Consider the following 23,153-nt stretch of genomic DNA (forward strand, 5'->3'; position numbering starts at 1 on the left):
TCAGTGCTGACTCAAGACCTGAGCATCCATTGAGCACACTATGGGCTGCTGAAGAAGATTAGTACAAGGGGCGCCTGGGTGGCTCAGTCAGTTAAGCGACTGCCTTCGGCTCAGGTCATGATCCTGGAGTCCCGGGATCGAGTCCCGCATTGGGCTCCCTGCTCAGCGGGGAGTCTGCTTGTCCCTCTGATCCTCCTCCCTCTCATGCTCTCTGTCTCTCATTCTCTCTCAAATAAATAAATAAAATCTTAAAAAAAAAAAAAGATTAGTACAAGTTGACACCAGTCCTAAATATGGAGTAGGGGCAATATGAAAAAGGTGGGGAGTGAGTGAGGAGGAAAGTATCTCAAAGAAAATCCTGCTGTTTTCCAGCTCAGTACACACAACCATGCTTTCCCAGAAATAGGTTTTTTGGTCCCAAACTCCAGGGGCAAGATAAACAGTTCCTCCAACCATTCTGAAAGCAGAAAACAGAGGAATCATTGATATCTTTGACCATGAAACTCAAGGAGAGAATAATGTGAGGAAAAACCCAAGATCAGGGTAAAGATTAGAGTTCTTTGTCTCCAACCAGCCATTAGAAGATTTTACCAGTCCTTAATTGAGTGGAGCTGAGAGTGGGTAATTAAATAAGAATACTCCTAATGCTATAATTAATTATAGTACATCTATATTGTAAGTATAACATACATAATTTGCTCATAATTTGATACCTTTTAAATAAATTGGAACTTTTCACAATCCCTCTTAAAAGAATCCTTTTGAATGTTGCTAAAATGGAAACTCCTGAGATAGGCAGGGTGAACTGACCATCTGGACCATCTTCTTGGTACATGGAAATGACCACATGCCCTTGCAGTCCACCAATTATCCAAATACCAAATGTACAGGTGGCCTTAGGAATAGAGCCTTGAATATTGCCATAAGTATAACCCTAGGATGTTTTGTTACAAGCAACAGGAACCAAGTCTGGCTAATTTAAGGCCAAAAGAGGTTTGTGCAGGAGGATGTGGCAGAAGCTGTTAGAATTGTAAGAACAGATGAATAACCAGGCCTCAGAAAGAACAGGCACCTGGAAGCTCCTGCAGGGGCTCATGGTCTCCTCTCCCATGTGCTTCCCACAGATGACCGCTCCATCCAGTCTTTGCCTGCAGGGAGACTCAAGACTCCAGAGGGGAGGGCGGTGCCTGGGTGGCTCAGTCAGTTAAGTGGCTGCCTTCAGGTACTGGGATCGGGCCCCACATTGGGCTCAATGCTCAGCAGGGAGTCCGCTTCTCCCTCTCCCTCTGCCCCTCCCCTCATGCTCCCGCTCTCTCCCTCCCTCCCTCTCAAATAAATAAATAAAATCTTAAAAAAAAAAAAAAAGATTCCAGAGGGGGTTGGGGGCAGGAATCTGATTGGGCAGCTGAGCCACATGGCTGAGGGTGGGTAGTGCAGGGAGAGTGGAGGGTGGAAGAGTTGTGAGCAGAGGAGAGGTGTTGAGCAGGCAGAAACCATAGCTCCTATATGCTATGCAACCCAAGTCACATTCTTTCTCAAATACTGTCTGGCTTCACTTTTAAGATTCTAGATCTAGGCCCTACGTAGAGAGTAAACCATGGTTCAGTGGCGGATGTCTGAATTATACAATGGTTCTCTTGAAGAGAAGAAATAGCTTGGTGGTTAAGTGGGTGGGCTTTGGAGTCAAACAGCCTGGCTTCCAATCCCAGTTTCAATCTCACTAGATGTGTAACCTTGGATGTTTTCTAAAGGATCAGTGTATCCAGCCACTCTCAAACGTTCTGAGCTTCAATTTCTTCAGCAATAAAATGAGGAGAATGTTTATCTGTGTTATTTAGGGTATCTTTGGTGATAAATCATAAAACCCAAATAAATAAGGGAATTTAATGTCTTATATAACTGAAAAGTGCAGTGGTAGGAAAGACCTCAGTGGCTCACCAATTTCATGACATATCCAGCTTCTTTCCATTGTCAGCTCTGTTCTTTGTTCTTTGTTTCCTATGATTTTTTAAATTTTAATTCCAGTATAATTAACATACAGTGTTATATTAGTTTCAGGTGTACAATATAATGATTCAACAATTCTATACATTACTCAGTGCTCATCACAATTAGTGTACTTTTAATTCCCTCACTTATTTCACCCATCCCCCTACCCACCTCCCCTCTGGTAATCATCAGTTTGTTCTCTCTAGTTAAGAGTCTGGTTTTTTGTCTCTTTTTCCCTTTGTTTGTTTGTTTCTTAAATTCCACAGATGAATAAAATCATAGGGTATTTGTCCTTCTCTGACTGACTTATTTCACTTAGCATTATACCCTCTAGATCCATCCATGTTGGTGCTCGCTTCGGCAGCACATATACTAAAATTGGAATGATATAGATCCATCCATGTTGTTGCAAATGGCAAGAGTTCATTCTTTTTTATGACTAATATTCCATTGTATATATGCACCACATCTTCTTTATCCATTCGTCTATCGATGGACACTTGGGCTGTTTCCATAATTTGGCAATTGTAAATGATGCTACAATAAACATAAGGGTACATATATCTTTTTGAATTAGCATTTTTGTATTCCTTAGGGAAACACCCAGAAGTAGAATTACTGAATCATATGGTATTTCTATTTTTAATTTTGAGAGGAAGTTCCATACCATTTTGTACAGTGGTTGTACTAGTTTGCATTCCCACCAACAGTGCATAACTGTTCCTTTTCCTCACATCTTTGCCAACACTTATTATTTCTTGTGTATTTGATTCTAACTATTCTGACAGGTGTGAGGTAGTATCTCATTGTGGTTTTCATTTGCATTTCCCTGATGACAAATGATGTTGAGCATCTTTTCATGTGTCCGTTTGCCATCTGTATGTCTTCTTTGGAGAAACATCTATCCATGTCTTCTGCCCATTTTTAATTGGATTATTTGCTTTTTTGGTTTTATATATTTTGGATACTAACCCTTTATCGCCAAGTCATTTGCAAACATCTCCCATTCAGTAGGTTTTCTTTTGGTTTTGTTGATTGTTTCCTTTGCTGTGGAGAAGCTTTTTACTTTGATGTAGTCCCAATAGTTTGTTTATTTTATTTTATTTCCCTTGCCTCAGGAGACAAATGAAAAATGTTGCTATAGCTAATGTCTGAGAAATTACTGCCTGTGATCACTTCTAGGATTTTTATGGTTTCAGGTCTCACATTTAGGTCTTCAACCCACTTTGAGTTTATTTTTGTGCACAATGTAATAAAGTGGTTCAATCTCCTTCTGCCCATAGTTGTCCAGTATTCCTAACATCATCTGTTGAAAAGATGGTCTTTGTTCCATTGCATATTTTTGCCTCCTTTGTGAAAGATTAATTGACCATATAATGGTGGATTTATTTCTGGGCTCTCTATTCTGTTCTATTGATTTATGTGTTTACTTTTGTGCCAGTTCCGTATCGTTTTCATTACTACAGCTTTGTGATATATGTTGAAATCTGGGATTGTGATACCTACAGTTTTGTTCTACTTTTCCAAGATTGCTTTAGCTATTTGGGGGTCCTTTGTGGTTCCATACAAATTTCAGGACTATTTGTTCTAGTTCTGTAAAAAGTGCTATTGGTATTTTGATAAGGATTACATTAAATGTGTAAATTGCTTTGGGTAGTATGGACATTTTAACAATATTTGTTCTTCCAATCCATGAGCCTGGAATCTCTTTCCATTTGTTTATGTCATCTTCAATTTCTTTCATCAACATTTTATAGTTTTCAGAGTATAGGTCTTTCACCTCCTTGGTTAAGTTTATTCTTGGTATTTTATTATTTTTAGTGCAATTCTAAATGAGATTGTTTTCTTAATTTCTCTTTCTGATACTTCATTATTAGTGCACAGAAATGCAACAGAATTCTGTATCTTGATTTTGTATCCTGTGACCTTACTGAATTCATTTATCAGTTCTAGTAGTATTTTTGGTAGAGTATTTTAGGGTTTTCTATATATATTATCATATCATCTGCAGTAGTGAAAGTTTCACTTCATTCTTACCAATCTAGATGCCTTTTATTTTTGTGTGTGTGTGTCTGATTATTGTGGCTAGGACAGTACTGTGTTGAATAAAAGTGGTGAGAGTGAACATCCTTGTCTTATTCCTGATCTTAAGAGAAAAGCTCTCAGTTTTTTACCCTTGAGTATGATGTTAGCTGTGGGTTTTCCATATATGCCTTTTATTAGGTTGAGTTATGTTTCCTCTAAACCTAGTTTGTTGAGGATTTTTATCATGAATGGATGTTGTGCTTTGTCAAATGCTTTTTCTACATCTATTAAAATGATCATATGGTTTTTATCCTTTCTCTTGTTGATGTGTTGTATCACATTGATTGATTTGCATGTATTGAACCTCCCTTACATCCCAGGAATAAATCCCACTTGATCATGGTGAATGATTTTTTTAATGTATTGTTGGATTCAGTTTGCTAATATTTTGTTGAGGTTTTTTGTGCCTATGTTCATATTAGCCTGTAGTTCTCTCTCTCCTTTTTTTCTTTTTTTTTTTCTTTCTTTCTTTTTTTTTTTTTTTTTTGTAGTATCTTTATCTGGTTTTGGTATCAGGGTAATGCTGGCCTCATAGAATGAATTTGGAAGCTTTCTTTCCTCTTTTATTTTTTGGGCTAGAAAAGAATAGATATTAACTCTTCTTCAAATATTTAGTAAAAGGGCATCTAGCTGGCTCAATCAATAGAGCATGTGACTCTTGATCTCGAGCCTATAAGTTTGAGCCTCACATTGGGTATGGGGATTACTTAAAAATAAAATCTTTAAAAATAAATAAATAAATGTTTAGTAGAATTCACCTGTGAAGCCATCTGGTCCTAGACTTTTGTGTGTTGGGAGTCTTTTGATTACTGATACAATTTCATTGCTGGTAATTGGTCTGTTCAAATTTTCTATTCCTTCCTGATTCTGTTTTGGGAGATTATATGTTTCTAGAAATTTAGCCATTTTTTTTAAGTTGCCCAATTTGTTGTCATATAATTTTTCATAATATTCTCTTATAATTGTATTTCTGTGGTGTTGGTTGTTATTTCTCCTCTTTCATATCTGATTTTGTTTATTTGAGTCTTCTCTCTCTCTCTCTCAATGAGCCTGGCTAAAGGTTTATCAATTTTGTTGATCTTTTCAAAGAATCTGCTCCTGGTTTCATGATCTGTTTTATTGTTTTCTTAGTTTCTATTTCATTTATTTCTGCTCTAATCTTTATTATTTCTTTCCTTCTACTGGTTTGGGGTTTTGTTTGTTCTTTTTCTAGTTCCTTTAGGTGTATTGGTTGGTTATTTGAGATTTTTCTTGCTTCTTGAGGTAGGCCTGTATTACTATAAACTGCCCTCTTAGAACGGCTTTTGCTGTATCCCAAAGGTTTTGGACCATTGTGTTTTCATTTTCATTTGTCTCCATGTATTTTTATTTCCTCTTTGGTTGCTTGGTTGATCCATTCATTGTTTAGTAGTATGTTATTTAATCTCCACGTATTTGTGTTCTTTCCAGATTTTTTCTTGTGGTTGATTTCTACTTTCATAGTGTTGTGGTCAGAAAAGATGCATGGTATGACTTCAATCTTTTTGAATTTGTTGAAATTTGTTTTGTAGCCTAACATGTGGTCTAGTCTGGAGAATGTTCCATGTGCACTGAAAAAGAATGTATATTCCACTATTTTAGGAAAAAATGTTCTGAATATATCTGTTAGATCCATTTGGTCCAATGTGTCATTCAAAGCCACTGTTTCCTTGTTGCTTTTCTGTCTGGATGATCTAGCCATTGATGTAAATGGGCTGTTAAAATCTTCTACTATTATTGTATTATGATTGATTACTTCCTATATGTATTTAGGTGCTCCTATATTGGGTGCATAAATATTTACAATTCTTTTTATCTTCTTTTTGGATTGTTCCCTTTAATATTATGTAGTGTCCTTCTTTGTCTCTTGTTACAGTCTTTGTTTTAAAAATTTATTTTGTCCTATATAAGTATTGTTACCCAGGCTTTCTTTTCACTTCCATTTGCATGATAAATGCTTTTCCATCCCTTCACTTTCAATCTGCATGATTGAAATGAGTCTCTTGTAGGCAGCGTATAGATCAGTCTTACTTTTTCATCCCTTCCATCACCCTATGTCTTTTATTGGAGTATTTAGTCTATTTATATTCGAAGTAATTGTTGATAGGTATGTACTCATTGCCACTTTGTTACTTGTTTTATGGTTATTTTTATCATTCTTCTCTGTTCCTCTCTTCTCTTCTCTCCTCTCATGGTTTATTGGCTTTCTTTAGGGATATACTTGGATTCCTTTCTCTTTATTTTTTGCATACCTATTACCAGTTTTTGACTTGTGGTTAGCATTAAGTTTATATATAACGTCTTATGCATACAGCAGTCCATATTAAGTTGATGATCACTTAAGTTTGAACCCATTCTAAAAGCATTAAATTTTTGCTCCTCCCCACCCCACACATTTTAGGTATATATTATATTTCACATCCTTTTATTTTGTGAACCCCTTGACTGATTTTTATAGATATGCTTAATTTTACTGCTTTTATGCTTCCTACTTTTCTTACTACTGCTTATGGTCTTTCCTTCCACTGAGTCCCCATTAACATTTCTTGTAAGGCTAGTTTAGTGGTGATGAATTACTTTATCTCTGGGAAAATCTTTATCTCTCTTTCTCTTCTAAATGATAGTCTTGCTGGATAGAGTACTCTTGGCTACAGGGTTTTTTTTTCTTTCAACACATTGAATATATCATGTCACTCCCTTTTGAACTGCAAAGTTTCTGCCAAAAAATCAGCAGATAGCCTTATAGGGTTTCCTGTGTATATAATTGTTTTCTTTTCTTCTGTTGCTCTTATTTTTTGTTTGTTTTATTATTTTTTTAGTAGTCTCCATGCCCAGCATGGAGCCCAATGCAGGGCTTGAACTCATGACCCTGAGATCAAGACCTGAGCTGAGATCAAGAGTCGGACACTTAGTCAACTGAGCCACCTAGGTGCCCTGAAGATTTTTTTTTTTTTTCAATTTTTGAGTAATTGCTATACCCAAGGTGGGGTTCAAACTCAGAACACCAAATCAAGAGTTGCATATTCTACCAACTGTGCCAGTCACGTGCTCTCTTGCTCCTTTTAAAATTCTCTCTTTATCACTGTATTTTTCTATTTTAATTACTATGTATCTTGGTGTGGACCTCCTTGGGTTGATTTTGTTGGGGGCTCTGTGTGCATCCTGGATCTGTATTTCTGTTTCCTTGCCCAGATTCAGGGTTGTTTGTTTTTGTTTTTGTTTTTTTTATTTCTTCAAATATATTTTCTGCCCCCTTTTGTCTATCTTCTCCTTCTAGGATCCCTATAATGTGAATGTTATTGTATTTCATGGTGTCACTGTGTTCCCTTAATCTATTTTCACTTTTTATTATTTTATCTCTCCTGTCCAGTTGATTGATTTCCTTTACTCTGTCTTCTAGATCACTGATCCATTCTCCTGCTTCCTTTAGTCTACTATATATTCCCTCTAGTGTATTTTTAATTTCGGTTATTGAGTCCTTTGTCTCTGGTTGGTTCTTTTTCATTTTCTATCTTTTTTTTTTTTTTTTTTTTTTTTAGGTTTTCACTGAGGCCTTCCACTCTTTTCTCAAGTCCAGTATCTTTATGACCATTACTTTAAATTCTCCAGCAGGCATATTACTTATCTCCATTTCATTTAGCTCTCTTGCTGTGATTTTGTCCTGTTCTTCCATTTGGGACACATTCCTCTGTCTCCTCATTTTGTCCAACTCTCTGTGTCTGTTTCTATGTGTTGGGAAAGTTAGCTATATCTCCTGCTCTTGAAAGTAGTGGCCTTGTAAAGAAGTCCTGCAGTGCCCTGCAGTGCAGTGTGCCCTGTTCACCAGAACCTGGTGCCTCAGGGGTATCTCCTATGTGTGTTGTATGTGCCCTACACTTGTGGTTGAACCATATTTGCCTTCAGTCCAGTCATCTGCAATGGCTCTGTTTACCTACTCAGGGCAGGGTTTGGTGTTGTTAATGGGCCTGCCTGGGGCCTCCTTGGGCTTGAGTTGAGTCAGAGGTGTTTGCCAGAGATGCAGAGGCACCAAACTGCTGGATCTCTCTCTGTGTTGTCCCTTGAGAAGCTTTCATTGGTGGGTGGGGCCTGAAGTCAGACCAAATGTCTGCTCCCAGCCCACTGCTGGGGCACAGTCAGATTGGTGTGTATGGTTATCTTTTCCTCTCCCCAGGCAGGAGTCACTTTAGAGTGGTCCTGGCCCCTATAGGGGCTGCTTGCACACTGCCACACTTCTGGTGCTACTTTGGAAGGACCCCTGCCAAGGGCAGGTCTGTAGGACAATGTGGGGGTGGGGCCCCAGGTGTTAGTAAAGTTTGTGCAGGTGGGCTGTGGTCAGGGACCTGTGGCTGCTTTGAAAAACTTTTGCTGAAGCTGGGTTAGAAGGGGGCAGGGTTTGTGGTATTAGCACAGTTTGTGCCAGTCCACTGTGGTTAGGGACCTTGAGCCACTTTGGAAAATTCCTGCCATGGCCAGGATGGAGGAAGCATGTCCACAGGAGAACACTGGGGTGGGACATGCTGTTAGCAAGCTAGGTAGAGTGTTGGCACTGTGCTAGTTCCCACAAGTGTCTATGGGTCTAGGCTATGGGGAGGGGAAGGGAAACAGCTCCCATCAGCTCTTTTGTTCTTGGAGAAGACTCCCAAAGATCCCTGCCCCTCCAGCACATGCTCTGGGATTAGTAAGCAAACCTTCCTCCTGTATACTCCATGTGTTTTTCAAACTGCTGCTCCTATGCTATATCTCAGAGGGGCTGTTTGTCATGCTGTCTCTTTAAGGTCAGGAACTCAGTTTCCTATCACCCTAACAGCTCTCCTAGAGCCAAGCCCACTGATTTTTAAAGTTCCAGGTGTTAAAACCCACTGGTTATAAGAACCTGTGAAGTTAACCCCCTCTGGTTTTCAAAGCCAAATGTTATAGGGTTTTTTCTTTCCAGTGTGAGGCCCCTGTGCCTGAGGGTCTGGTGTGGGATATGCTCCACTCCCCTTTCTGTGCCTACAGCATCCCTTGCTCCCAAGAACAGTCACACAGGTCATCTTGGCTCCCAACTGAAGGCAGATTATAGAATTCTACAATTGGAAGAGGCTAGAGAAAGCATTATACAACCACTTTCCAGATGAGAGAATTTAAGCCAGGACCATGCAGTTGGTGAGTAGCAGAATCAAACCAGACCTCAAATGTCCTCACATCCAGCAAAGCACTTCACAATACAATCCCACCTCCCTTGATAATATTAAGTTGCCTAGCAAACAAGATCTTCATAGATGGTGCACAAATAAACTTCCTCTGAATCTGCCCCAAGCAAATAATCACAATTTTGGAATTAGGAAAACCCAGATAATGTAGACATCATTATCCCTCCAAATTGTCTAGGGTGGGACAGTCAACTTGAAAGAAACTTAACACAAGTCTCCCAGGTCTGAGAAACGTAGTAAGAGGTGGGATTTATTATTGTTGTTGTTACTTGAAATTAATAGTGAGAAATGGCATGTTAATCGGCAAGGGAAAGATTATAGCTGTCATTTTTTTCCCTAAAAGGTAAATAGTTAACATGTAAATCATGTCCACAAGAACTTTCTATTTTTTATGGTCCTATCCACCAGTTTGCTCTCTAAGTGAGGTCCCAGGTTTAAAATAGCTCTGAAATGAAAGACTACTCTAGGTATTAAATATTCCATGGAGCAAACCCAATATCCCACTTTTTTTGAGTGCTCTATTATTCTCACTTCCGGGTTGGCAACAAATAGCTTTTTGAAACTGGACCCTCTACAGAAACTAGTCAAAGAAAACAAGAGTAGAGGATAAAATTTAGAAAAGCCTCTCATAGATTTAAACTTCCAAGCACACCAGCAAAACTGATATTTAACAATTTAAGCAGATCTTGTCAATGACTTAAGTTGACTTTAACAAACCCTGCTTCAGCAGACTTGCCACAAAACAGTACACTAAGGAAGGGATCCCAAGGAGAAGAGCCTCTCCTCTAGCCACACACAACGAGCTTACAAAAGCTAACAAACAACAGAAAACAATTCATGCGCTTCTGGAGCCATTTTCTTCAGGGTGGTATGTTTCACTCCTACCCAGCAAAGTGGCAGAAGCCCTGAACATTGCCTTGCACGCTCCTTGTCTTCAGACTGTCCTTTTGCCAAACATCGAATGCCCTTTTTCTGCTATAAGACATATACTGAATTTCCACATTATACTCCCTGACCCTGCGGGACCACAGTACAATATCATAATGTCAAACTGGGTCTGAAAAGAGCTTTGTGTGGGACGAGACAAGAGTCTAAACATAGCAGAGCTGCTGAATCACTTAGGGTATGACCACAAATAGTGCTGTGATCAGCTTCCTAGGTAAAGCTGGTGTCAGAAGTCCCTGGTAAATCTCTGAGCTAATTATGGAGGGTGGGAGGCTGACCTTGGAAGCAAGTTGTACTTACACATAGATGAGGAAGCCTAAGGGAAGAAACCCAAGTTGTAAACCCTAATAAATAAAATTTAAAATTCGCTGATTTAGTAAAAGCATGCTATCATATGACAAGATGGTTTTCCTTAGGAGCAGGTGCATTGCAATTTTTTAAAAAAATATTAAATCTTCAGAGCTTTGCACGATAGATGGCAGCCTGGAAATACGCTGATGTGTCCTGGCAGAATTTCAGACATAATTTTTTTTTTCCTTTGTAAACCTTCCATCAGTGGGAAGACAAGCCCTGCCAAAACTGAGGAACCCAAGCTGGAGGCAGTAAGGCTCCACCACTCAGACTGTGGCCAGGTGCCAAGACTTCAAGGCCAAATCGGAAACAACCACGTTGAGTTCATTAAAACGACTGAATGATCAAAGGCGTGCAAGCCTTCACAAAGGCAGAAATTAATCTGTTTAATACTTGGCTAAATTCTCATCTGTTGAAGAAAATTTGAAACGAAATTTATCAAACTCACCCTCTTCCTATGGAAAAAATCCTTTGAATTTCTCAGAGTGTCCAGGAGGTGGCAGACACGTCCTTTGTTTCAGTTCATGGAGACCCACTAGAGTTCCATCCCTAAAAGTAATGTGAATGGGTGTATCTGAGTATAACTACGAATATGAAGTAAATACGCATCTCCAAGAGATCAGGAATTATATTCAGAACTGGGTAGGCTGAACTCTACTTGGCAAACTCTTTTTGAGGGACGAAATGATTCTTATCCCAGGAAATGTTTAAGAATCACTAAACAAAACTTGGCCAGTAATGAAAAGGGCAGGTGAAGAACTACAGCCCAACAATTCAGACCCTGTTCATATACCTCTTGCAGCCTCCCTGAGCCCTAACTCTCCCACCACGCCTACCCCTCATCTCCCTGCCTTTCGGTACTTCTTAAAGATCTGCACACACATTCCTGAGCCATCAGAAACCTGTGGCCTCGCCACAGAACTGAAGAAGCTGAAAGATGTACAGGGAAATTCCCTCGTGTGACAACTCCTAGCCTCTTTCAACCTGCCTCCTCTGCGAGGTCAACCTACAAAACCAGAGGTTTGGCCACTGCCCTGAACACTATGAATATTAATTCCTATTGAGCAAACCGAAGCTGGTGTAGGATCTCAGATTCCTCGGTTTCCTGGGAGGAGAACATGTAAAGTATTAATACAGTCCATCAGGAGAAACACAGCTCATTAAAAATACATAGAAATTCATGAGAAGTCTTTCACTGTTTATTTCACGAAGTGAAAACATTTATTCCAACCAGATCAAGGGAGGGGGGAAAAAAAAAACATGTTTTCTATAGCTCCAATTTCACACACTCGAGTACGAGATGAATCAATAGTAGCTAGGAAGAGCGAAATCAAAGATTTCCTTTTCAACAGTAATAAGTCCAGTCAAACCCTATTTGATATGGCACTTGACGTGGCTTGTAAAATCTGAAGTTACTAAATTACGTATTTCAATAGTAATCCCTTACAAAATTAATAGGAAGTGCCAAATTAGGACAAATGGCCTCCAATGGGATCCAGATGCTTAACTCTAGACTAGGTAGAAAGTGTGAAAAATTAAGAACTGCACTGATTTTTTTTTTTCTCCCCTGAGTTTGGTGAAGGAGCCAGTTCTTCAAGCATGGAATGTAAACACTTGGGAAGGTAGCCTAAGAGAAGCATGTGTTATGTAGCAGCCTGAGTCCCAGCTGTGTTTATACTAGAAGGAGAAGTGGCAGTGTGAGGAGGGACAGAGGAGCCTGCCGGGGGACACTGATCCCAAGGGGAAAGAGAGAAAATGGGGGGTGTGCTTGTTGATAGAGCACAGTGCCTGTCACCCAGCTTATCGTGTAGCCTCCTTCCCAGACTCACATCTGGTTCCCAAGGGGAGAGAGAAAACCCAGAAATGTGTCCACATTCTTGGTCCCCTTTGCGGTGCTGGCAACAATAAGAGCAGTGTCCTTGGCAGCGTCAGGGCCGACAGCACGACCCCTCGGTCTTGGAGGCTGGCGGCATCCGCGAAGACATGGTGCCCGAGGAGGGGGGAGGGGCACCCGTGGTACTCTTGCTACTTTTGCCACCGGTGGGAAAGAAACCTCAGCAGTGACTAACGCCACATTACAGGGACCCAGTGTCAGAAGAGGAAAATAACAGACCTCTGTCGTGACCAATAGAACTGGTCCCCGGAGAACTGGTTAGGGTCGGCTGAATAGTCACCCCCTAAGGATTCCCATGTCCTAATTTCCAGAACCTGGGAATATGTTACCTTGCATGGCAAAAGAGACTTTGTAGATGTAGTTAAGTAAAGGATCTTGAGATGGGAAGTTTCTCCTGGATTATTTAGGTGGGCCCCATGGACTCACAGGGGTGCTTATAAGAGAAAGGCAGGAGAGTTGGAATCAGAGGAGATCTGGCAACAGAAGCGGAGGTCAGAGAAAGATTTGAAGGTGCTACACTGCTGACTGAAGATGGAGACTGGGGTCCCCAAGCCAAGGAATGCAGGTGGCCTTCAGAAGCCAGGAAAAGGCAAGGAAACAGGTTCTCCCTTAGAGCCTCTGGAGGGAGCCTGGCTCTGCTGACCCGTCTTAGACTTCTGACCTCCGGAACTGTAAGATAATAAATGTATGTGGTTTTCAGCCACTAAGTGTGTGATAATTTGTTACAGCTGCTATAGGAAAATAATACCCTAGTGATACACCCCCCTGAGAGCTTTCAGAATCATTTGTGAGAACCAGGAGGTTCAAATTCCCACAGAACAAGCAGAAGTAGAGCCAGAAGTTTTGGGAGCCGTTCTTATTCGTGGTGTGTGTGAGTAGGGGGGTGCAGGTTAGAGCAGGGTAGATGAGGTCCACAGGTCTGCTTTACCCTCCAAGTCTCTCCTTGGCAGGACACTTTCTCTTAATTCTCACCTTGGATCTTCATTCAAATCATCAGCATCTTTTTTTCTGCAACACTCAAAAGAGTTCAAACCAAAACGTGCATTACTTTGCTCTTCCCCCTTTTCTTTCAGAATTTCTGAGAGGCAAGTCAGGCCCCAATCCCCTCAGAGGGTACCACGTATATTCATAAATGAGTTCCCAAGTCACTTCAAACCCTGAGAACAAATCCCTATCTTTTGGATACAAAAAATGTAGCATTTCTCAATCACTTGCTCTAGAATGTAATTCAACCCTTCAAAGCATTCTGCTGAAAAGACATTCTGGAAATGTCTTCAGAGGTTTGCCCTATGACTACAAAGGAACTCCAGCCCACCCACCTAGGGTTCAAGACTCTCTGTCCAGCCAGGTCACCATTAAAGATGGAGGATTATTTTTCAGGGCCCAGAAAAGTATTTGAATTGGCTGTATTCATCCAGTACATTCTGCCAAATAAATCAGTTATTTCTTCCCCAAAATCAAATGTGTCCTAGACCTGAAAAATATATACAGCCTTCCTATTAGTAGTCATTACAGTACATTTTACTAATATCCAACTCTACTGTCTCTGATAAAAATAGAGATGAGGGAACACACAAAGGATTGTAAATAACAAATTATTTTTAAACTTTATTTTATCTATGATATAATGTCTCTTAATCCTTACACAAGAGCTCTGAACAAGAAGGAAAAAAATGATGAGTTTGTTCAAATTCCTTTTATTATTTTCCCTTACCACTTTTCGGCAGATTTGTCAGAGAATATATAAAGAAATAACGGTAGGGCAAAAGCAAAATAAACCATTGACCATGATATTCAGAGGCTGGGGATAATCTGCTCCATGGACCATTCCAGCTGGACTTGTCCTCTGAACAAGTGATACAACCTTGGGCAAGTCACACACTTTCTGGACTTCTATCTCTTCAGCGTTCCTCCACAGTACTTCCACATTTGCTTTAATATTAATATCTGCCAGTTAAATTATTTAACATTTATCCTTCACATTTTTAAGTTTAAATTGAAGGAGAGGAAATGCTCCCCATTTACATGAGAGGGTCAAGCATTCCACTAGGGAAGTGAATACTGAAGTTTGAAGAGCATGGGCCTATAGACTTGTTACCACCCCTGCCATCTCTACCACCATAGGTACCCATTTGCTCTACATTCCCATCTTCATTGCTTGGGTTTGGTTCATTTCATTTTTTCATCTTCTGTTTCCTTCACCATTTGGAAGTACCCTCTTCTTCCTCTAATTTTCCCACCCTTTAAGGCCAGCTTATGTCCACCTCCTCCAGAAAGCCTTCACTGACCACAGATGTCCAAAGAAATCCTTCTCTCCATCAAATTTATGGCACTCACCCTATGTAGCATTCAGTGGAATATAATTATATCCTCCATGTGATGCCTTTTATTATTACTTAACACTTGTATTATTTCTCTTGTTTTTTATGTCTCTGATCTTCCAACTATATCATAAACTTCCTAGAGATCAGAGGTCATGGAAGCTATTGTTTCATATTTCCCACAGCCTCTAGATTTGCACTTTGCACATGAGAAGCACTCATTCATTCACTATTTATCCATTCAACATGTATTTGTTAAACTATGTGCCAATTCATAACTATTGAGGGAATGAGAAGCAAAATGACTCAATCTAAAAACTGAATCATTCCATTTTTAATAACTCAAAATTGATCCTTCTCATTTCAGATTTACTCTTTCTTAACATTAGAGGGAAATATTTCCATTGGCAAACTTAAACTGCAAATATTCTAAATTGGTTTCAAACACGTAATGCCTGTGTATGTTCTTGTAATTACAATTGACGCAAAGTGCTACACGTTAAGTGCCTAAAGAACAGGTTTTGTAGACTTTTAAACCACAGAAATTACCAAGACTAACAAAGCAAAAATAACACTCCCTACAAGTGCTCAATTGCTAACCTACATGTTAAATGGCAACATACTTGCTTTTACTTAATCACACTATATCTTTATGGAATATAGGTATATGCTTGCTCAGTTCCTTCAGGGACAATAAAGTAGATGCCCTTGCTCCACCTTGTAACCAGGATTAATGGCTACCTGCCATTCCTCCCATAAATCTCAAGTTTCAAGTATTATAACTGAGCACATGAAAATCATATTAAATCCAGAGTTATCATCAAAATTATTATGCCAGATGCTATTTTAATACATATCAAAGTGGATTACATTCATTAAATAAATTGTGTGCCTAAGGATGAAAGTCTCATTTTTTCCACATAGACTACATAAAACAGGCTCTATATCAAAAATAAACGCATTTACTTCGTTTTATAAACTGCCTTTTGTTAATTCCCCCACATAGAATCTGGCAAATCATTTCACTTTAGATGGTAACTAATGTGAAGGCTTCTGAGTGGTGAGTGTAATTGGAGAACCTTGGTCAAACGCCACCTGGTGGTCAGATAAATATTTAAAAAATATTTTTAAAAATTTTTAATATTTTTTATTTTTATTTTATTTAAATTTAAATATTTAAAAAATATTTAAAATTTAAAAAATTAGGAAGCTGGGAGCACCTGGCTGGTTCAGTTGGAAGAGCACGTGACTGGATCTCAGAGTCGTGAGTTCTGAGCCCCACATTGGGCATAGAGATTACTTACATACATATGTACATACATACATACATACATAAATCTTTGAAAAAATAAAGTAAAATACATTAGGAAGCTAACAATAATAAAGCTAAATGACTGGCTCAGGATCGCATAGTAGGTAACAGCCAGGATTCAAACTTGACTGAGGGATGCCAAGGCCATGATTTTTATCACTATGCTATATTGCTATCATTATCATGAATAATGATAATGATAATGATGGTAAAAAGTATTTCATGGGATTCTCCTAATAAAAAATACCCTTCCCTTGCACAAAGGTCATTTGAAATTTCATGAGAACATTTCTGTGTTTTTCTCCTAGTATACAAAAGGCCTGAGGAAATGCTACCCTTGCTGTTTTATATAGAGGACGCCAACTCTATTTCTCTGACAAACATTATTACCTCCCAATATTTCCTCCCAGGGGGATAACTGAGATGTCTCATACACTTTTCTATTAGAATTTTTTTAGAAATAGAATTCCTTTAGGTAAGCATTTGTTTTCAAGCCAGGAACAACCCAGAGGGGCTCAATATTCTGCACACTATTTGCAACCTTGTTAATAAAATAAAATATAAATATAGTAAGATAAAAATTTTAAAGATATTACATACCACATTTTATTACAAAAATAATATATGTCCATTGTTATAATTTTAGGAAACTATAAATAATCGAAAAGATAAGCACTGACCATAATCATACCACTCCTTTATTAGGGAGCATTGTGAATATTCATGCCATATGTCCCTTAGTCCTTCTTTTCTCTGTGCAAATACATTTTTAAAATGGGATCATGCTATTGTTTTAGACCTAACTTTTCATTTAATATCAATCGATAATGACTTGCTCTGCCATATTTGGCCACCTACCTGTCTCCATTTTTCCAGTCCAGAAAACATTGTTATTCAGATGACTTAGAAGTCCCATAAGCATTTTAAATTAGAAACTGAATAATTCTGGGGCACCTGGGTGGCTCTGCCCCGCAGGAAGCATGCTTCTCCCTCTCCCACTCCCCCTGCTGTGTTCCCTCTCTCGCTGTGCCTCTCTCTGTCATATAAATAAATAAAATCTTAAAAAAAAAAAAAAACTGAATAATTCTATAAGTGAAGGCACAGACTGAAAACATGAAAACCAACCTCAACTTTGCTATAAACAACTTTCTTCCTTGTGTTTAAAACATACCTTTATTCCAACGAACATTTATTCATTTAATTAAAACATAAATTAAATACCAGTTGTGAAGAAGGTCCTGTGCCAGGCACTTAGGGGACACCAGCATGAATCAGATACATTGTTGCAGCATGTTTTGGGGAACAAGATGCCATACTATGGACTTGAATATCAAAGGAGTTCTTTCTGGGGGGAGGCTGAGATATAAATGTTTCAGGTCTCCGGAGGTAAGGGTAGACCTCTCCTTCCCCATATCTGTTACATTCTCCAGTTTTTATGGAGGCTGAGGAGCTTCCTGAAGGAAAAGTTAAAAACTGCAAGTGGGGTTTTGAAATACATAAACATGTGGGAACCAAGAAATAGGGCAGGGAAATCCAATAGAGTCAAATTGAAAAGGGTTCAATTTCAGGGCTTCTGAAAGAAAATCATCCTAAAGGAAGCCAGACTCTACCACAGGGCAAACATGGGGCGGGGGCGGGGGGACTGCTTCCAAGATACAGAAATGGCAGAATACTGTCTCTCTTTTTTTTTTTTTCCCACTTTTTTTTTTTCCACTTTTTTTTTTTTTTTAAAGATTTCATTTATTTATTTGAGAGAGAGAATGAGAGAGAGAGCACATGAGAGGCGGGAGGGTCAGAGGGAGAAGCAGACTCCCTGCCGAGCAGGGAGCCCGATGCGGGACTCGATCCAGGGACTCCAGGATCATGACCTGAGCCGAAGGCAGTCGCTTAACAAACTGAGCCACCCAGGCGCCCCAGAATACTGTCTCTTGAACCTGCCCTCACAATCCCATGGCTGTGTGAGGTTACATCTGAGTGTGTGAGACTTAGAGCTCTCATCAGATTCTGCAGCAATCGGGGCTCAGCAACTTCTTGCAAGACCCATCTAACAGAATATGACACTGCGGGGAGATAGAATGTGGCCCTGCTCTTAGCAGGGTGAGAACCATCACAGCACTGAACAAACGGACAGCCCTAATGGCTGGGATCGCTGGTAAACCTCTGCGCCCCAGAGAGCACCAGTAACAGCAGCTGTGGTGGCAGCAACTAGTTCTGAGGGGCAAAAACAGGGGTAGCCACGGGATGAGTAAATGTAGAACACAGTCCTGGGGATACAGGAGAATACAGGTAGACAGAGGGCATGCAGGCATGCAGGTGGAGGCTAATGAGCTTGTTCACGCATTGCAAATGCAAATGCCTGTGGCCGAACTAGTATCCCAAATGGTCAATGTGGACTGAGTGTTGCCTGAGGGGAACTGGCACATGCCTGTCCTGTCCAGCAAGGGCCACTGCTCTTCAGCCTCAGCCGATGAAGGCTGTGCCAGCCCATAGGAAATGCTGACCTTATCGGCAACAACAACAGGTAGCAGGAACTTGGACAAGGCTGAAATGAGAGAAGTGTTGACATGGAAACTATGGAGCCGGACTAAATAGTTCTCATGATAACCCAAAGCCATAGCCAAGGAAATGGGGTAAAGCACCAATTTTCAATGAAGACGCAAGAAATAGCCAATCAGCTCAGCCACTTGCTGTGTTGAGATATTCACCAGTGTCTCTTCCCAACCTTATTATTGTCTTGTGACCATCACAGAAGGGTCACGAGCCATGAGACCTTCATGGGCCCAGTGGAAAGTGGAACTAGAGGGTAAAGATATCACTCTTGGTTTTTGAATACAAAGGACAGAGCAAGTAGCCAGTGGGGAAGGTAAGGGCAGGTGAGCTGCAGGAGAGCAGTTGGGAGGAGAAGTTGAAGCCATGCCCACCACTGGAAAACGAAGGTGGGCTTAAGGCCAAGTATGGGCAATGTGTGACGCTTACCTTCATATGGTATAAAATGAGGGAATAACTAAACACCCACCTTCAAGAAATCTGATTTTGGGTCCCAAATTCCAAGCCTTTAAGTCACTGATTGATATCTTAAGTTTAGTATCTCCAGCTATAAATATGTAATGGGATATTGGCTTCAGTCCCCACCAAGAGCTTCGTGACATATGCTTTTCCTAACAAGCCAGGTCCTGGGGCTGGGGGATAAGTGCTGGCTAAACTGAAGAAGGGCAGGAACAAAAATGACAAAGGTAGGTATGACCTTCTTGGGTATGATCCAGAGGTCTGAATAACTTGGCACATAGTTTTATAGCTAATGGCATTGGAAATTATCCAAACTCTCCTGGAATTCAATTTAGTAAATCATGAATACGTCCCCTAGTGCTCAGCTGTGCAGTCCTCGTGGATTAATGCAATCGTCAGCAGCTCAGTAGGGTGGGCACAATGGGACAAGATCACAGCAGGATTTTCTACTTCCTTTTATCCATGCCACTATGTTCTATTTTTCTGTCATGTCCAATTTTGTCCTCCCAAGTTTTTGAATCCTATCAATGATTGTTTTCTAGAAGAATAAACAAACCTATGACTATTTTTAATGGCTAAAAGGCACACTGAACATTATAGCAACTCCAGGAACATAAGTCTCAGAGGGATGTGGGGTCATGAACCAGACCTAACCACATTGACCATAGAGAATGCCAATCAGTTAAGACATTAGGCAAATAAACCTCTAATTAACATCAATTGTAAGCAATAAATTGATATGTCAGGAAGTTATCTACATAGAGATCATGGTGTGATGACCTCATATGGTTCAGATTTAGTCAGCATTCCCATTTCTAAGCATTCATCTGATGTTAAAAAGTATCAGATATCATAGCAATGATCAGTCCATTGGCCTAGTAATTTTCCCCCAAGGAATTTATCTTGAGAAAATGACCCAGATGGAAGAAAAAGTAACAGGCACAAAAATGTTCTTTGAAAACAATAGAATGTATAAATAAATTCTAACACATCCACGCAAATGATCATTATGATTTTATTGTAAGGAAAAACGCTTGTGATATAATGTTAATCTTAAAAAAGAAAGATTTGGGGCGCCTGGGTGGCTCAATCTGTTAAGTGTCCGACTCTTGATTTGGGCTCAGGTTGTGATCTCAGGGTTGTGAAATCTAGCCCTGTGTCGGCTCCAAATCAGGCTCCGAATCAGGCTGGAAGTCAGGCTCTGTGCTCAGTGGGGAGTCTGCTTCTCTTTCCCTTCCCCCCACCCCGCCCCTGCTCACTTTCTCTCTCTCTCTCTCTCTCTCAGATAAATAAATCTTAAAAAAAAAAAAAAAGAAAGAGATTAATTACATGTATACTAAAACTGCAACATGTAAAAGATATCCAGGAGAATGAAGATGGGAATATGCAAAAATAATAATGAGGTATATTTCTATCTTTTTAAGAATGTTTCCACATTAATAACATTGTAAAAAGAAGGAGGAAAGATAACAAATGAATGAACACACTGTCCTGAACCCAAGTCAAGGATTAAGGATTTCAAATCACAATGCAGTGATTTTTTTTTTTTATTTTCCTGATTTTTCTATGATACTATGCAAATAGTCTCATAATAGACCTCTCTTTCTTTTGCAAATTAGAAAAGAAAGTAATGATTTTGTAGTTTCATGAATAGAGAAATGCTGTATCACACAGTGAGTGGTTAAGAGCTTGGGAACTGGGTTATAACAGCCTGAATCCTGGCTAGTCACTCTGAGCAAGTACTCAATTTATTTCAGGCTTTGGTTTCCTTACATGTAAGGTGGAAATAATTTATAGCACCTACCCCCTGTGATTGTTATGAGGAATAAGTAAAACAGTGCATATGAAGTATTCCACACAGTGCCTGGAAAATAATAAGAGTTAGTAAAATTAGCTGCTATGATGTTGATTGATAATGATGAAGAGATCAAAATGTGTACGAGGAGGACCAAGGGGGAAGAAGTCATTCCTATAAGATGCAGTTGCCCAAAGAATGACAGTGAGGAAGCATGTTTCCAAGTCTATAAATGAGTATCTTGTCCCAGATGATATTTAAATCTTGTAACATTAGAGCAGGTCATGGTCATCACGCCTAGGTGGGTGTCCCAACACCTCAGAGCCTCTTGCAGATTTGATGATGTGTTTCAAATTAAATATATGCCTAATCTTTGACATAGCAGCTCCCCTCCTAACTGTACACCCTAGTAAGAAACTGTCCTACATTATGTCAGAAAGACATGAACAAGAGTGTTCATAGAAGTATTGTCTGATAGCAAAAAATTAAAAGCAACCTACATGTCACAAAAGGAGAATTTATGGTGTGTTTAAACAAGGGATCACTACATTGCAGTGAAAACTAATGAACTGGAGCTACTTCTATTAAGCTGGATAAATATCGCAAATATAAATTTGAAGGGGAAAACAAGCTGCAGATAGATATAAACATTACAATACCATTTATATTAAACTTTTAAATGTGCAAAAATAATACTATTTTGTTTATGAATATGGACAAGCCATGTTGCTTAGGGTAGACACATTATGTAGTAAAGGATAAAAATATGCATAGGCATGGAGAAAGTTAAATGTAACATAGTGACTCCCACTGGAGAAAGAACAGAAGAAAGAGGAGCGCACAAGGGCTTCAGTCGTATCTGTGATGTCGTATTTCATCATAAGAAAAGCAATCTGAAGCAAGTATCATAAAAGATTAAGATTGACAAAGCTGGTTGGTAGATAGATACTCATTCTATTGTCCTCTCTTCTCTTCTGTATCCCAGTGTGTGCCAAGCATGAGCCAGTGGAAGTGGTCTGTTATGGGTACAGTCAACACTGGGGATATATCTTCTGGGAAAAATTTTAAAACAATGATAAGACACACTAGAAGTTCTGTTTTTTATTTTTTTATTTATTTATTTATTTTTTATTTTTTTTAAAGATTTTATTTATTTATTTGAGAGAGAGAGAATGAGAGAGAGCACATGAGAGGGGGGAGGGTCAGAGGGAGAAGCAGGCTCCCCGCTGAGCAGGGAGCCCGATGCGGGACTCGATCCAGGGACTCGATCCAGGGACTCCAGGATCATGACCTGAGCCAAAGGCAGTCGCTTAACCAACTGAGCCACCCAGGCGCCCTAGAAGTTCTGTTTTTTAATTGCCTTGAGCTGGCAATTCCCACTTAAGCAGTGATAGAAGACTCCTCCCAGGTAAGCAAACAGCTCCCACCACCCCCACTCGGTGAGCTTCTTGCTATATCTTAAAACACAAAGACATTTTGTGTCCATTACCTAGTAAAAGATACTAGAATTCCATTGCTAAATCAGTGGCTTTTCTCCAAAAGCAGAGCCATAATTACAGCATTAAAAATAAACATTGTATAGGGGCGCCTGGGTGGCTCAGTCGTTAAGTGCCTGCCTTGGGCTCAGGTCATGATCCCAGGGTCCTGGGATCGAGCCCCACATCGGGCTCCCTGCTCAGCAGGAGGCCTGCTTCTGCCTCTCCCACTCCCCCTGCTTGTGTTTCCTCTCTCAGTGTGTTTCTCTCTGTCAAAAAAAGAAATAAAATCTTTAAATACATATATATATATATACATTGTATATTCCATTAATTATGATCCTCAAGATTGTGTGTAAGAAAATGTTATTTGGCAGCAAGAGGCCACTTTCTGAAATTTTAGTTTAAAATATAAGAGTTCAAGAAACTAATTTAGATAAAATGTACAGAGACCAGCTGAAGGAAACATTAAATTGCCTTAAAGGGAAGTGTCTATAACTGTGGTATTTAACTTTTGACCCATTCTGAATGTAGGATACCCTCCCTAAGTGCAAGGAGAGTTTTCCTCAAAATGTTTTCTGAAAATTTCATTTAAAGATCTTGAGTCTTTTTAACTTCAAGGTTGTTTTAAAAAAGACCACAGGCCCAAAATGGCATCACTTAGGCCAAGTCACCAAGCAGAGGCGTAATACCTAATTGCAGTTTCAACCTCCCTTAGAAATGTAGTCTTAACCCATCAGTCAGGAATTTTCTGATCTACACCAGTGCGG

At 39.6% G+C, this 23,153-nt stretch overlaps 1 long non-coding RNA gene across 2 annotated transcripts in view; it reads left to right on the plus strand.

The window, feature by feature from the left end:
- LOC118002150 overlaps positions 1–23,153 on the plus strand; it is a 172,531-nt gene that overhangs the window by 35,807 nt on the left and 113,571 nt on the right. The window lies entirely within an intron of this gene.

The sequence above is a fragment of the Mirounga leonina genome, unplaced genomic scaffold, assembly GCF_011800145.1.
Source record: "Mirounga leonina isolate KUSES-001 unplaced genomic scaffold, KU_Mleo_1.0 Mir_82, whole genome shotgun sequence".
Classification (NCBI taxonomy): domain Eukaryota; kingdom Metazoa; phylum Chordata; class Mammalia; order Carnivora; family Phocidae; genus Mirounga; species Mirounga leonina.